General features: G+C 39.5%; 1 protein-coding gene across 1 annotated transcript in view; it reads right to left on the bottom strand.

Moving 5' to 3' along the window:
* The window catches only part of LOC142918276 (uncharacterized), a 69,350-nt gene that overhangs the window by 47,752 nt on the left and 4,660 nt on the right, over positions 1 to 16,938 (bottom strand). The gene's annotated exons all lie outside the window — the stretch shown is intronic.

Here is a 16,938-nt window from a genome sequence, read left to right as displayed (position 1 = left end):
CTCCTCTGTCAAGAGCTGGACCGGTACCGCCTGGATCTCTGTGGTAATAAGGAGGTCCTGTGGACCGGCTCTGGCTCCTGCCACCATGAGGGGTGGACAGTCCTCTATACGGGGCAGGAGACTGCCAAACAACAGGGTGTGGCTCTTTTTCTGAATAAAAGAATGAAGGGCTGTGGGAGCGTGGTGATGAGGTGTGGGAAGCTGTAAGCTCCAGGCTACTTTGGGCTCGCCTTCCCATCAACCACAGGCGAGGAGTGGTGGTCATGGTAACTTATGCCCCCACCAAAGACGAACATCCGTGGAGGGATGCAAGCAAGGCCAATGAGTCAAATGCCTTCTATGACCTCCTGTCACAGGTGCTGGCTAAAGTGGCCCCTCGGGATAGTCATCTTGTTGGGTGACTTCAATGCCCAAGTTAGTCATGATGCTGGCACCTGGTCTGGAGTAATTGGAAGGCATCGGGCAGATCAGCTCAATAACAACGGCAGGAGGCTGCTAAATTTTTGTGCAACCCATGGGCTTGTAATTACCAACACACTGTTCCGGCATCGGAGCATCCACACCACATCATGGATGCATGCCGGGTCCAAGCAAGAACATCTGCTGGACTACATAGTGACGGAACAGCGAATGCGAGCCCATGTCCTTGACACCAGGACCGACCGTGGAGCTGATCTGCCCACTGACCATCGACTTGTCATCTGTAAGATGCACCTGCAATTCTTCCACTCCGGTGGTGGGTGTACACCCAGGACCCCATTCAAACCCTTAGTGGCATGGTCTCAGCTAGCTGATGAAAGTTACAAACGAGAATTTCATCATCGCTTGCGGCTGGGATTGGCATCGTCTCCCACTCCTCTTGATGTCGAGGGGAAATGGGCGAGGTTTAGGACTGTAGCTCATGTAGTTGCAATGGCTGCATTTGGGTACACGGTCCAGACCTCCCCAGAGACCCTGGCTGACAAGAGGAGGTGTTCAAGCTGGCTGAGAAAAATCGACAGGCCCACTCTCATCGGCTACAGCGTCCCACGTCGGAGAATGAGGAGGCTTACCGCAGCCTTCGCTCGGAGGTTCGGGGAGCCGTGAGGCGCTGCAAGGATGGGTGGTGGTCGCGGGTTGCTGAGGAGATGGAGTCTGCCTCAGTGGCCCGCGATCACAAATCTCTATTTAACTCCATCAAAAAAGTAACCTGCAGCGCCACACCTATTACCGTCATTAGGGGAAAGAACGGTGATCCAATATCCGACCCCCAGGAACAGGTTTGCAGATTTTCTGAGCATTCCTGAGGTCCTGGGAAAGGGGAAATCCCTCAGCCAGGAAAACGTGGGACAAAGTGGGGATGACCCTGCTGAGGTTGCGGTGCCTCAAATATTGGAGGAAGTCACCCACTGTGATTGGCTGGCTGAGGTGCCATCCGTTGAGGACAGCAAGTTGGCACAGTAGGGGGCACAGGTGGTGCATCAGCCAGTCGTCTCAGTCAGTCGACCCGTGGCACCTGGGTCTGCCCCGTGACCTCCTGCCAGCGGGCGTTCGACATTTCACGTGGCCTCAAGGTGCACATGGCCTGGCACAAGCGTCGTGGTGACGTCACCGCCACTTGGTGGCGAACTGCGGTTGTTGTTGTTGACAGTGGAGCTGCTGGTAGTATATTTGGAGTGTGAGTGTCTCTCGCCTCGTGGTCACGTGGATTTGTTTCTGGTTCCTCCGGTTTCCCCCCCTCCAGATTTAGAATTAACATCACGCATTTAAAATATTTAACTGCAATACATTTCCACACGATTAAGTCACTTTGTGTTGAGCTTTCATTTGTGATGGGCAGGTCGCTTGTGAAAAAACGCTACATAGCTCAGTGGTCCTTACCTTGTACAATAAAATAGAAAACTAGTTTATAGTTTAAGAAGAGAGATGAGTTGGATCTGTCACGTGGGTTATTTAAATAAAAAAGGTTATTCGTTTCATCAGGTCATGTGCACAGATTACAAAAACATTTGGAGGGAAAAAAAACCATGCTGGCCGTTATGTGACTTCACCGAAAAAGCCAAAGAGTACGTTATGGTCAAGTTTTATAAAAAAAAATTTTTTAGGATATTTGCTCTTAATGTGCTTACTTTCCCCTAGCACATTCACTGCATTGTCTTGGTGAATGCGAGGCATCGCGTGGTCATAACCCACCGGGGTATTTTCCCCTTAAGCGTCAAGAGATTGACATTCTCAATGGAAATCATTTCAGGTATTCACTGAAAGTGTCAGAGCTGAATGTTCAGGATAAAACTGAACATTCGTGCTAAAGATTGGTGCCATATTGTACGATTATAATTGTGCAAAATGCAACCAAAACACAATTAGCACGGTTAGCTACGTACCGCTACAGTCTACATTATAGACTGCCAGTACACTGACTCAGCTTAATAACCATTACTACAGTCTACATTATAGACTGTCAGTACACTCACCATACTTAATAACCATTACTACAGTCTACATTATAGACTGCCAGTACACTCACCATACTTAATAACCATTACAACAGTCTACATTATAGACTGTCAGTACACTCATTCAGCTTAATAACCATTACTACAGTCTACAATATAGGCTGTCAGTACACTCACCATACTTAATAACCAGGCTACAGTCTACATTATAGACTGTTAGTACACTCACCATACTTAATAACCAGGCTACAGTCTACATTATAGACTGTCAGTACACTCACCATACTTAATAACCAGGCTACAGTCTACATTATAGACTGTCAGTACACTCACCATACTTAATAACCAGGCTACAGTCTACATTCTAGACTGTCAGTACACTCACCATACTTAATAACCATTACTACAGTCTACATTATAGACTGCCAGTACACTCACCATACTTAATAACCATTACTACAGTCTACATTATAGACTGTCAGTACACTCATTCAGCTTAATAACCATTACTACAGTCTACATTATAGACTGTCAGTACACTCACCATACTTAATAACCAGGCTACAGTCTACATTATAGACTGTCAGTACACTCACCATACTTAATAACCATTACTACAGTCTACATTATAGACTGTCAGTACACTCACCATACTTAATAACCAGGCTACAGTCTACATTATAGACTGTCAGTACACTCACCATACTTAATAACCAGGCTACAGTCTACATTATAGACTGCCAGTACACTCACCATACTTAATAACCATTACTACAGTCTACATTATAGACTGTCAGTACACTCATTCAGCTTAATAACCATTACTACAGTCTACATTATAGACTGTCAATACACTCACCATACTTAATAACCAGGCTACAGTCTACATTATAGACTGTCAGTACACTCACCATACTTAATAACCATTACTACAGTCTACATTATAGACTGTCAGTACACTCACCCAGCTGAATAACCAGGCTACAGTCTACATTCTAGACTGTCAGTACACTCACCATACTTAATAATCATTACTACAGTCTACATTATAGACTGTCAGTACACTCACCATACTTAATAACTATTACTACAGTCTACATTATAGACTGTCAGTACACGCACCATTCTTAATAACCAGGCTACAGTCTACATTATAGACTGTCAGTACACTCACCCAGCTGAATAACCAGGCTACAGTCTACATTATAGACTGTCAGTACACTCACTCAGGTTAATAACCATTACTAGTCTACATTATAGACTGTCAGTACACTCACCAAGGTTAAGAACCAGGCTACAGTCTACATTATAGACTGTCAGTACACTCACTCAGGTTAATAACCATTACTACAGTCTACATTATAGACTGTCAGTAAACTCACCATACTTAATAACCATTACTAGTCTACATTATAGACTGTCAGTACACTCACCATAATAAATAACCATTACTACAGTCTACATTATAGACTGTCAGTACACTCAGCTTAATAACCAGGCTACAGTCTACATTATAGACTGTCAGTAAACTCACCATACTTAATAACTAGGCTACAGTCTACATTATAGACTGTCAGTACACTCACCATACTTAATAACCATTACTACAGCCTACATTATAGACCAGGGGTCGGGAACCTATGGCTCGCGAGCCAGATGTGGCTCTTTTGATGATTGCATATGGCTCGCAGATAAAACTAAATATTCTCACTTGTTTTAATCCATCCATCGATTTTTCACTGCGCATGTCCTGTTCAGGGCTGCAGGAGCAATTGTCCATTATTTTAATTGGATGATACTGGCCTACGTTTGCCGTTGCTGGGTAAAACAGGTAAACGCCCCCTTTTTAATCAGTCTGAGACTGCGTCTGCTCGGTCATTAGCTCAAAGCTAACCCTTCGACGAAGAAGATGGCGAAAAGAAAAAAAGACGACGAGTATCGTACATTTCAGGACGAATGGACCGAAGAATTCGCCTTTGTGGAGAGAGCGGGTTCTGCGGTGTGTCTAATTTGCAATGACAAAATTACATCGTTGAAACGGTCGAATGTAAAGCGGCACTTCGACACGCGCCACGCTACCTTTGCATCAAAATACCCTGCGGGAGACAGCAGAAAGAAAGCGTGCCAAGAGCTTATGAGCAGGGTGCAAGCTAGCCAGCAGCAACTCCGCGTATGGACCCGGCAAGGTGACTATAATTCGGCTAGCTTTGCTGGTTCTTTAGCAATAGTGAGGAACGGAAAACCATTCACAGATGGCGAGTATGCTAAAACGTTCATGCTGGATGTAGCCAATGAACTTTTTGATGATCTTCCGAACAAAGACAAGATAATCAAACGGATACAAGACATGCCTCTGTCGGCAAGAACTGTTCATGATCGTACCATCGTGATGGCAAACAAAGTGGAGGAAACGCAAGTGAAGGACATAAATGCAGCGCCGTTCTTTTCTCTGGCTTTGGATGAGTCAACAGACGTGAGCCATTTGTCGCAGTTCAGCGTGATTGCAAGATATGCTGTTGGTGACACACTGCGCGAAGAAAGTCTTGCTGTTCTGCCATTAAAAGGGTCCACAAGAGGTGAGGATTTATTCAAGTCTTTCATGGAGTTTGCTCAAGAAAAAAGTCTACCTATGGATAAACTTCTCTCAGTGTGTACTGATGGTGCTCCGTGTATGGTGGGGAAAAACAAAGGATTTGTGGCGCTTCTCCGTGAACATGAAAATAGACCCATCCTAAGTTTCCATTGCATTATACACCAGGAGGCACTTTGTGCTCAGATGTGTGACAGGCAGTTTGGCGAAGTGATGTCGCTGGTCATTCGTGTGATCAACTTTATTGTTGCCCGAGCCTTAAATGATCGCCAGTTTAAAACACTGCTGGATGAAGTTGTAAATAACTATCCTGGTCTGCTTTTGCACAGCAATGTGCGTTGGTTGTCAAGAGGGAAGGTGCTTAGCCGTTTTGCGGCTTGCCTGAACGAAATCCGGACTTTCCTTGAAATGAAAGGCGTCGGGCATCCTGAGCTAGCCGACACCGAGTGGCTCCTCAAGTTTTACTATCTCGTAGATCTGACTGAACATCTGAACCAGCTCAACGTGAAAATGCAAGGCATTGGAAATACAGTGTTATCCCTTCAACAAGCTGTATTTGCTTTTGAAAACAAGCTGGAGCTTTTCATCACGGATCTTGAAACAGGTCGTTTACTACATTTTGAAAAACTGAGCCAATTTAAAGATGCATGCACAGCAAGTGAGCCCATTCAAAACCTTGATCTCCACCAGCTAGCTGGCTGCACATCCAGTCTCCTACAGTCCTTCAAAGCACGCTTTGGAGAATTTCGTGAGCACACTCGTCTTTTTAAGTTCATCACCCATCCAAACGAGTGTTCACTGAACACAGCCGACCTGAATTACATCCCTGGGGTCTCCGTCAGAGATTTTGAAGCAGAAGTGGCTGACCTGAAGGCCTCAGACATGTGGGTGAATAAGTTCAAGTCACTGAATGAAGATTTGGAAAGAATCACATGACAGAAAGCGGAGTTGGCGAGCAAGCACATGTGGACAGAAATGAAAAAACTCCAACCCGAAGACCAGCTGATTCTCAAAACTTGGAACGCGCTTCCTGTCACATACCACACACTGCAGCGTGTGAGTATTGCTGTATTGACCATGTTTGGATCTACGTATGCATGTGAGCAGTCATTCTCACATCTTAAAAACATCAAGTCCAACCTACGATCACGTTTAACGGATGAAAGCCTCAACGCTTGCATGAAGCTTAACCTCACCAAGTACCAACCCGACTACAAAGACATCAGCAATCCATGCAGCACCAGAAGTCGCATTAATGGTGAGTGTTATAACAACATTATTTAAAAGAATAAATTCAGAGGCTTATTATACTGACATTTAGTTGAATTCACTTTTAAAATATATTATATGGCTCTCACTGAAATAAATTTCCAAATGTTTTGCTTTCATGGCTCTCTTAGTCAAAAAGGTTCCCGACCCCTGTTATAGACTGTCAGTACAATCACCATACTTAATAACCAGGCTTCAGTCGACATTATAGACTGTCAGTACACTCACCATACTTAATAACCATTACTACAGCCTACATTATAGACTGTCAGTACACTCACTCAGCTTAATAACCATTACTACAGTCTACATTATAGACTGTCAGTACACTCACCATACTTAATAACCATTACTACAGTCTACATTATAGACTGTCAGTACACTCACCCAGCTGAATAACCAGGCTACAGTCTACATTATAGACTGTCAGTACACTCACCCAGCTGAATAACCAGGCTACAGTCTACATTCTAGACTGTCAGTACACTCACCCAGCTGAATAACCAGGCTACAGTCTACATTATAGATTGTCAGTAAACTCACCATACTTAATAACCATTACTAGTCTACATTATAGACTGTCAGTACACTCACCATAATAAATAACCATTACTACAGTCTACATTATAGACTGTCAGTACACTCAGCTTAATAACCATTACTACAGCCTACATTATAGACTGTCAGTACACTCACCATACTTAATAACCATTACTACAGTCTACATTATAGACTGTCAGTACACTCACCATACTTAATAACCATTACTACAGTTTACATTATAGACTGTCAGTACACTCACCATACTTAATAACCATTACTACAGTCTACATTATAGACTGTCAGTACACTCACCATACTTAATAACCATTACAACAGTCTACATTATAGACTGTCAGTACACTCACCATACTTAATAACCATTACTACAGTCTACATTATAGACTGTCAGTACACTCACTCAGCTTAATAACCATTACTACAGTCTACATTATAGACTGTCAGTACACTCACCATACTGAATAACCAGGCTTCAGTCTACATTATAGACTGTCAGTACACTCACCATACTTAATAACCATTACTACAGCCTACATTATAGACTGTCAGTACACTCACTCAGCTTAATAACCATTACTACAGTCTACATTCTAGACTGTCAGTACACTCACCATACTTAATAACCATTACTACAGTCTACATTATAGACTGTCAGTACACTCACCATACTTAATAACCATTACTACAGTCTACATTATAGACTGTCAGTACACTCACCATACTTAATAACCAGGCTACAGTCTACATTATAGACTGTCAGTACACTCACCCAGCTGAATAACCAGGCTACAGTCTACATTATAGACTGTCAGTACACTCACTCAGGTTAATAACCATTACTAGTCTACGTTATAGACTGTCAGTACACTCACCAAGGTAAAGAACCAGGCTACAGTCTACATTATAGACTGTCAGTACACTCACCATACTTAATAACCATTACTACAGTCTACATTCTAGACTGTCAGTACACTCACCATACTTAATAACCATTACTACAGTCTACATTATAGACTGTCAGTACACTCACTCAGCTTAATAACCATTACTACAGTCTACATTATAGACTGTCAGTACACTCACCATACTTAATAACCAGGCTACAGTCTACATTATAGACTGTCAGTACACTCACCCAGCTGAATAACCAGGCTACAGTCTACATTATAGACTGTCAGTACACTCACTCAGCTTAATAACCATTACTACAGTCTACATTATAGACTGTCAATACACTCACTCAGGTTAATAACCATTACTAGTCTACATTATAGACTGTCAGTACACTCACCAAGGTTAAGAACCCGGCTACAGTCTACATTATAGACTGTCAGTACACTCACTCAGGTTAATAACCATTACTACAGTCTACATTATAGACTGTCAGTAAACTCACCATACTTAATAACCATTACTACAGTCTACATTATAGACTGTCAGTACACTCACCATAATAAATAACCATTACTACAGTCTACATTATAGACTGTCAGTACACTCAGCTTAATAACCAGGCTACAGTCTACATTATAGACTGTCAGTACACTCACCATACTTAATAACCATTACTACAGTCTACATTATAGACTGTCAGTACACTCACCATACTTAATAACCATTACTACAGTTTACATTATAGACTGTCAGTACACTCACCATACTTAATAACCATTACTACAGTCTACATTATAGACTGTCAGTACACTCACCATACTTAATAACCATTACTACAGTCTACATTATAGACTGTCAGTAAACTCACTCAGGTTAATAACCATTACTACAGTCTACATTATAGACTGTCAGTACACTCACCATACTTAACCATTACTACAGTCTACATTATAGACTGTCAGTACACTCACCATACTTAATAACCAGGCTACAGTCTACATTATAGACTGTCAGTACACTCACCATACTTAATAACCATTACTACAGTCTACATTATAGACTTTCAGTACACTCACCCAGCTTAATAACCAGGCTACAGTCTACATTATAGACTGTCAGTACACTCACCATACTTAATAACCATTACTACAGTCTACATTAAAGACTATTAGTACACTCAACATACTTAATAACCATTACTACAGTCTACATTATAGACTATCAGTACACTCACCATACTTAATAACCATTACTACAGTCTACATTATAGACTGTCAGTACACTCACTCAGCTTAATAACCATTACTACAGTCTACATTATAGACTGTCAGTACACTCACCATACTTAATAACCAGGCTACAGTCTACATTATAGACTGTCAGTACACTCACCCAGCTGAATAACCAGGCTACAGTCTACATTATAGACTGTCAGTACACTCACTCAGCTTAATAACCATTACTACAGTCTACATTATAGACTGTCAATACACTCACTCAGGTTAATAACCATTACTAGTCTACATTATAGACTGTCAGTACACTCACCAAGGTTAAGAACCCGGCTACAGTCTACATTATAGACTGTCAGTACACTCACTCAGGTTAATAACCATTACTACAGTCTACATTATAGACTGTCAGTAAACTCACCATACTTAATAACCATTACTACAGTCTACATTATAGACTGTCAGTACACTCACCATAATAAATAACCATTACTACAGTCTACATTATAGACTGTCAGTACACTCAGCTTAATAACCAGGCTACAGTCTACATTATAGACTGTCAGTACACTCACCATACTTAATAACCATTACTACAGTCTACATTATAGACTGTCAGTACACTCACCATACTTAATAACCATTACTACAGTTTACATTATAGACTGTCAGTACACTCACCATACTTAATAACCATTACTACAGTCTACATTATAGACTGTCAGTACACTCACCATACTTAATAACCATTACTACAGTCTACATTATAGACTGTCAGTAAACTCACTCAGGTTAATAACCATTACTACAGTCTACATTATAGACTGTCAGTACACTCACCATACTTAACCATTACTACAGTCTACATTATAGACTGTCAGTACACTCACCATACTTAATAACCAGGCTACAGTCTACATTATAGACTGTCAGTACACTCACCATACTTAATAACCATTACTACAGTCTACATTATAGACTTTCAGTACACTCACCCAGCTTAATAACCAGGCTACAGTCTACATTATAGACTGTCAGTACACTCACCATACTTAATAACCATTACTACAGTCTACATTAAAGACTATTAGTACACTCAACATACTTAATAACCATTACTACAGTCTACATTATAGACTATCAGTACACTCACCCAGAATTAATAACCATTACTACAGTCTACATTATAGACTCTCAGTACACTCACCATACTTAATAACCAGGCTACAGTTTACATTATAGACTGTCAGTACACTCACCATACTTAATAACCAGGCTACAGTCTACATTATAGACTCTCAGTACACTCACCATACTTAATAACCATTACTACAGTCTACATTATAGACTGTCAGTACACTCACCATACTTAATAACCATTACTACAGTCTACATTATAGACTGTCAGTACACTCACCATACTTAATAACCATTACTACAGTCTACATTATAGACTGTCAGTACACTCACCATACTTAATAACCATTACTACAGTCTACATTATAGACTTTCAGTACACTCACCCAGCTTAATAACCAGGCTACAGTCTACATTATAGACTGTCAGTACACTCACCATACTTAATAACCAGGCTACAGTCTACATTATAGACTCTCAGTACACTCACCATACTTAATAACCATTACTACAGTCTACATTATAGACTGTCAGTACACTCACCATACTTAATAACCATTACTACAGTCTACATTATAGACTGTCAGTACACTCACCATACTTAATAACCATTACTACAGTCTACATTATAGACTGTCAGTACACTCACCATACTTAATAACCATTACTACAGTCTACATTATAGACTTTCAGTACACTCACCCAGCTTAATAACCAGGCTACAGTCTACATTATAGACTGTCAGTACACTCACCATACTTAATAACCATTACTACAGTCTACATTAAAGACTATCAGTACACTCACCATACTTAATAACCATTACTACAGTCTACATTATAGACTGTCAGTACACTCACTCAGCTTAATAACCATTACTACAGTCTACATTATAGACTGTCAGTACACTCACCATACTTAATAACCAGGCTTCAGTCTACATTTTAGACTGTCAGTACACTCACCATACTTAATAACCATTACTACAGCCTACATTATAGACTGTCAGTACACTCACTCAGCTTAATAACCATTACTACAGTCTACATTCTAGACTGTCAGTACACTCACCATACTTAATAACCATTACTACAGTCTACATTATAGACTGTCAGTACACTCACCATACTTAATAACCAGGCTACAGTCTACATTATAGACTGTCAGTACACTCACCCAGCTGAATAACCAGGCTACAGTCTACATTATAGACTGTCAGTACACTCACTCAGCTTAATAACCATTACTACAGTCTACATTATAGACTGTCAGTACACTCACTCAGGTTAATAACCATTACTAGTCTACATTATAGACTGTCAGTACACTCACCAAGGTTAAGAACCAGGCTACAGTCTACATTATAGACTGTCAGTACACTCACCATACTTAATAACCATTACTACAGTCTACATTCTAGACTGTCAGTACACTCACCATACTTAATAACCATTACTACAGTCTACATTATAGACTGTCAGTACACTCACCATAATAAATAACCATTACTACAGTCTACATTATAGACTGTCAGTACACTCAGCTTAATAACCAGGCTACAGTCTACATTATAGACTGTCAGTACACTCACTCAGCTTAATAACCATTACTACAGTCTACATTATAGACTGTCAGTACACTCACTCAGGTTAATAACCATTACTAGTCTACATTATAGACTGTCAGTACACTCACCAAGGTTAAGAACCCGGCTACAGTCTACATTATAGACTGTCAGTACACTCACTCAGGTTAATAACCATTACTACAGTCTACATTATAGACTGTCAGTAAACTCACCATACTTAATAACCATTACTACAGTCTACATTATAGACTGTCAGTACACTCACCATAATAAATAACCATTACTACAGTCTACATTATAGACTGTCAGTACACTCACCGTACTTAATAACCAGGCTACAGTCTACATTATAGACTGTCAGTACACTCACCATACTTAATAACCAGGCTACAGTCTACATTATAGACTGTCAGTACACTCACCATACTTAATAACCATTACTACAGTCTACATTATAGACTGTCAGTACACTCACCATACTTAATAACCAGGCTACAGTCTACATTATAGACTGTCAGTACACTCACTCAGCTTAATAACCATTACTACAGTCTACATTATAGACTGTCAGTACACTCACTCAGGTTAATAACCATTACTAGTCTACATTATAGACTGTCAGTACACTCACCAAGGTTAAGAACCAGGCTACAGTCTACATTATAGACTGTCAGTACACTCACCATACTTAATAACCATTACTACAGTCTACATTATAGACTGTCAGTACACTCACCAAGGTTAAGAACCCGGCTACAGTCTACATTATAGACTGTCAGTACACTCACCATAATAAATAACCATTACTACAGTCTACATTATAGACTGTCAGTACACTCAGCTTAATAACCAGGCTACAGTCTACATTATAGACTGTCAGTACACTCACTCATCTTAATAACCATTACTACAGTCTACATTATAGACTGTCAGTACACTCACTCAGGTTAATAACCATTACTAGTCTACATTATAGACTGTCAGTACACTCACCAAGGTTAAGAACCCGGCTACAGTCTACATTATAGACTGTCAGTACACTCACTCAGGTTAATAACCATTACTACAGTCTACATTATAGACTGTCAGTAAACTCACCATACTTAATAACCATTACTACAGTCTACATTATAGACTGTCAGTACACTCACCCAGCTGAATAACCAGGCTACAGTCTACATTATAGACTGTCAGTACACTCACTCAGCTTAATAACCATTACTACAGTCTACATTATAGACTGTCAGTACACTCACTCAGGTTAATAACCATTACTAGTCTACATTATAGACTGTCAGTACACTCACCAAGGTTAAGAACCAGGCTACAGTCTACATTATAGACTGTCAGTACACTCACCATACTTAATAACCATTACTACAGTCTACATTCTAGACTGTCAGTACACTCACCATACTTAATAACCATTACTACAGTCTACATTATAGACTGTCAGTACACTCACCATAATAAATAACCATTACTACAGTCTACATTATAGACTGTCAGTACACTCAGCTTAATAACCAGGCTACAGTCTACATTATAGACTGTCAGTACACTCACCATACTTAATAACCATTACTACAGTCTACATTATAGACTTTCAGTACACTCACCCAGCTTAATAACCAGGCTACAGTCTACATTATAGACTGTCAGTACACTCACCAAGGTTAAGAACCCGGCTACAGTCTACATTATAGACTGTCAGTACACTCACCATAATAAATAACCATTACTACAGTCTACATTATAGACTGTCTGACAGTCTATAATGTAGACTGTAGCCTGGTTATTAAGTATGGTGAGTGTACTGACAGTCTATAATGTAGACTGTAGTAATGGTTATTTATTATGGTGAGTGTACTGACAGTCTATAATGTAGACTGTAGTAATGGTTATTAAGTATGGTGAGTGTACTGACAGTCTAGAATGTAGACTGTAGTAATGGTTATTAAGTATGGTGAGTGTACTGACAGTCTATAATGTAGACTGTAGCCTGGTTCTTAACCTTGGTGAGTGTACTGACAGTCTATAATGTAGACTAGTAATGGTTATTAACCTGAGTGAGTGTACTGACAGTCTATAATGTAGACTGTAGTAATGGTTATTAAGCTGAGTGAGTGTACTGACAGTCTATAATGTAGACTGTAGCCTGGTTATTCAGCTGGGTGAGTGTACTGACAGTCTATAATGTAGACTGTAGTAATGGTTATTAAGTATGGTGAGTTTACTGACAGTCTATAATGTAGACTGTAGTAATGGTTATTAACCTGAGTGAGTGTACTGACAGTCTATAATGTAGACTGTAGCCGGGTTCTTAACCTTGGTGAGTGTACTGACAGTCTATAATGTAGACTAGTAATGGTTATTAACCTGAGTGAGTGTACTGACAGTCTATAATGTAGACTGTAGTAATGGTTATTAAGATGAGTGAGTGTACTGACAGTCTATAATGTAGACTGTAGCCTGGTTATTAAGCTGAGTGTACTGACAGTCTATAATGTAGACTGTAGTAATGGTTATTTATTATGGTGAGTGTACTGACAGTCTATAATGTAGACTGTAGTAATGGTTATTAAGTATGGTGAGTGTACTGACAGTCTAGAATGTAGACTGTAGTAATGGTTATTAAGTATGGTGAGTGTACTGACAGTCTATAATGTAGACTGTAGCCTGGTTCTTAACCTTGGTGAGTGTACTGACAGTCTATAATGTAGACTAGTAATGGTTATTAACCTGAGTGAGTGTACTGACAGTCTATAATGTAGACTGTAGTAATGGTTATTAAGCTGAGTGAGTGTACTGACAGTCTATAATGTAGACTGTAGCCTGGTTATTAAGTATGGTGAGTGTACTGACAGTCTATAATGTAGACTGTAGTAATGGTTATTAAGTATGGTGAGTGTACTGACAGTCTATAATGTAGACTGTAGCCTGGTTATTAAGTATGGTGAGTGTACTGACAGTCTATAATGTAGACTGTAGCCTGGTTATTAAGTACGGTGAGTGTACTGACAGTCTATAATGTAGACTGTAGTAATGGTTATTTATTATGGTGAGTGTACTGACAGTCTATAATGTAGACTGTAGTAATGGTTATTAAGTATGGTGAGTTTACTGACAGTCTATAATGTAGACTGTAGTAATGGTTATTAACCTGAGTGAGTGTACTGACAGTCTATAATGTAGACTGTAGCCGGGTTCTTAACCTTGGTGAGTGTACTGACAGTCTATAATGTAGACTAGTAATGGTTATTAACCTGAGTGAGTGTACTGACAGTCTATAATGTAGACTGTAGTAATGGTTATTAAGCTGAGTGAGTGTACTGACAGTCTATAATGTAGACTGTAGCCTGGTTATTAAGCTGAGTGTACTGACAGTCTATAATGTAGACTGTAGTAATGGTTATTTATTATGGTGAGTGTACTGACAGTCTATAATGTAGACTGTAGTAATGGTTATTAAGTATGGTGAGTGTACTGACAGTCTAGAATGTAGACTGTAGTAATGGTTATTAAGTATGGTGAGTGTACTGACAGTCTATAATGTAGACTGTAGCCTGGTTCTTAACCTTGGTGAGTGTACTGACAGTCTATAATGTAGACTAGTAATGGTTATTAACCTGAGTGAGTGTACTGACAGTCTATAATGTAGACTGTAGTAATGGTTATTAAGCTGAGTGAGTGTACTGACAGTCTATAATGTAGACTGTAGCCTGGTTATTCAGCTGGGTGAGTGTACTGACAGTCTATAATGTAGACTGTAGCCTGGTTATTAAGTATGGTGAGTGTACTGACAGTCTATAATGTAGACTGTAGTAATGGTTATTAAGTATGGTGAGTGTACTGACAGTCTAGAATGTAGACTGTAGTAATGGTTATTAAGCTGAGTGAGTGTACTGACAGTCTATAATGTAGGCTGTAGTAATGGTTATTAAGTATGGTGAGTGTACTGACAGTCTATAATGTAGACTGAAGCCTGGTTATTAAGTATGGTGAGTGTACTGACAGTCTATAATGTAGACTGTAGTAATGGTTATTAAGCTGAGTGAGTGTACTGACAGTCTATAATGTAGACTGTAGTAATGGTTATTAAGTATGGTGAGTGTACTGATAGTCTTTAATGTAGACTGTAGTAATGGTTATTAAGTATGGTGAGTGTACTGACAGTCTATAATGTAGACTGTAGCCTGGTTATTAAGCTGGGTGAGTGTACTGAAAGTCTATAATGTAGACTGTAGTAATGGTTATTAAGCTGAGTGAGTGTACTGACAGTCTATAATGTAGACTGTAGTAATGGTTATTAAGTATGGTGAGTGTACTGATAGTCTTTAATGTAGACTGTAGTAATGGTTATTAAGTATGGTGAGTGTACTGACAGTCTATAATGTAGACTGTAGCCTGGTTATTAAGCTGGGTGAGTGTACTGAAAGTCTATAATGTAGACTGTAGTAATGGTTATTAAGTATGGTGAGTGTACTGACAGTCTATAATGTAGACTGTAGTAATGGTTATTAAGTATGGTGAGTGTACTGACAGTCTATAATGTAGACTGTTGTAATGGTTATTAAGTATGGTGAGTGTGCTGACAGTCTATAATGTAGACTGTAGCCTGGTTATTAAGTATGGTGAGTGTACTGATAGTCTATAATGTAGACTGTAGTAATGGTTATTAAGTATGGTGAGTGTACTGACAGTCTATAATGTAGACTGTAGTAATGGTTATTAAGTATGGTGAGTGTACTGACAGTCTATAATGTAGACTGTAGTAATGGTTATTAAGTATGGTGAGTGTACTGAGAGTCTATAATGTAGACTGTAGCCTGGTTATTAAGTATGGTGAGTGTACTGACAGTCTATAATGTAAACTGTAGCCTGGTTATTAAGTATGGTGAGTGTACTGAGAGTCTATAATGTAGACTGTAGTAATGGTTATTAATTCTGGGTGAGTGTACTGATAGTCTATAATGTAGACTGTAGTAATGGTTATTAAGTATGTTGAGTGTACTAATAGTCTTTAATGTAGACTGTAGTAATGGTTATTAAGTATGGTGAGTGTACTGACAGTCTATAATGTAGACTAGTAATGGTTATTAACCTGAGTGAGTGTACTGACAGTCTATAATGTAGACTGTAGTAATGGTTATTAAGCTGAGTGAGTGTACTGACAGTCTATAATGTAGACTGTAGCCTGGTTATTAAGCTGAGTGTACTGACAGTCTATAA

The sequence above is a fragment of the Petromyzon marinus genome, unplaced genomic scaffold (assembly GCF_048934315.1).
Source record: "Petromyzon marinus isolate PM22_M1 ecotype Great Lakes invasive population unplaced genomic scaffold, UKy_Petmar_22M1.pri1.0 PM_G_Scaffold_6, whole genome shotgun sequence".
Lineage (NCBI taxonomy): Eukaryota > Metazoa > Chordata > Hyperoartia > Petromyzontiformes > Petromyzontidae > Petromyzon > Petromyzon marinus.
This window is presented reverse-complemented; position numbering and strand designations above follow the sequence as displayed.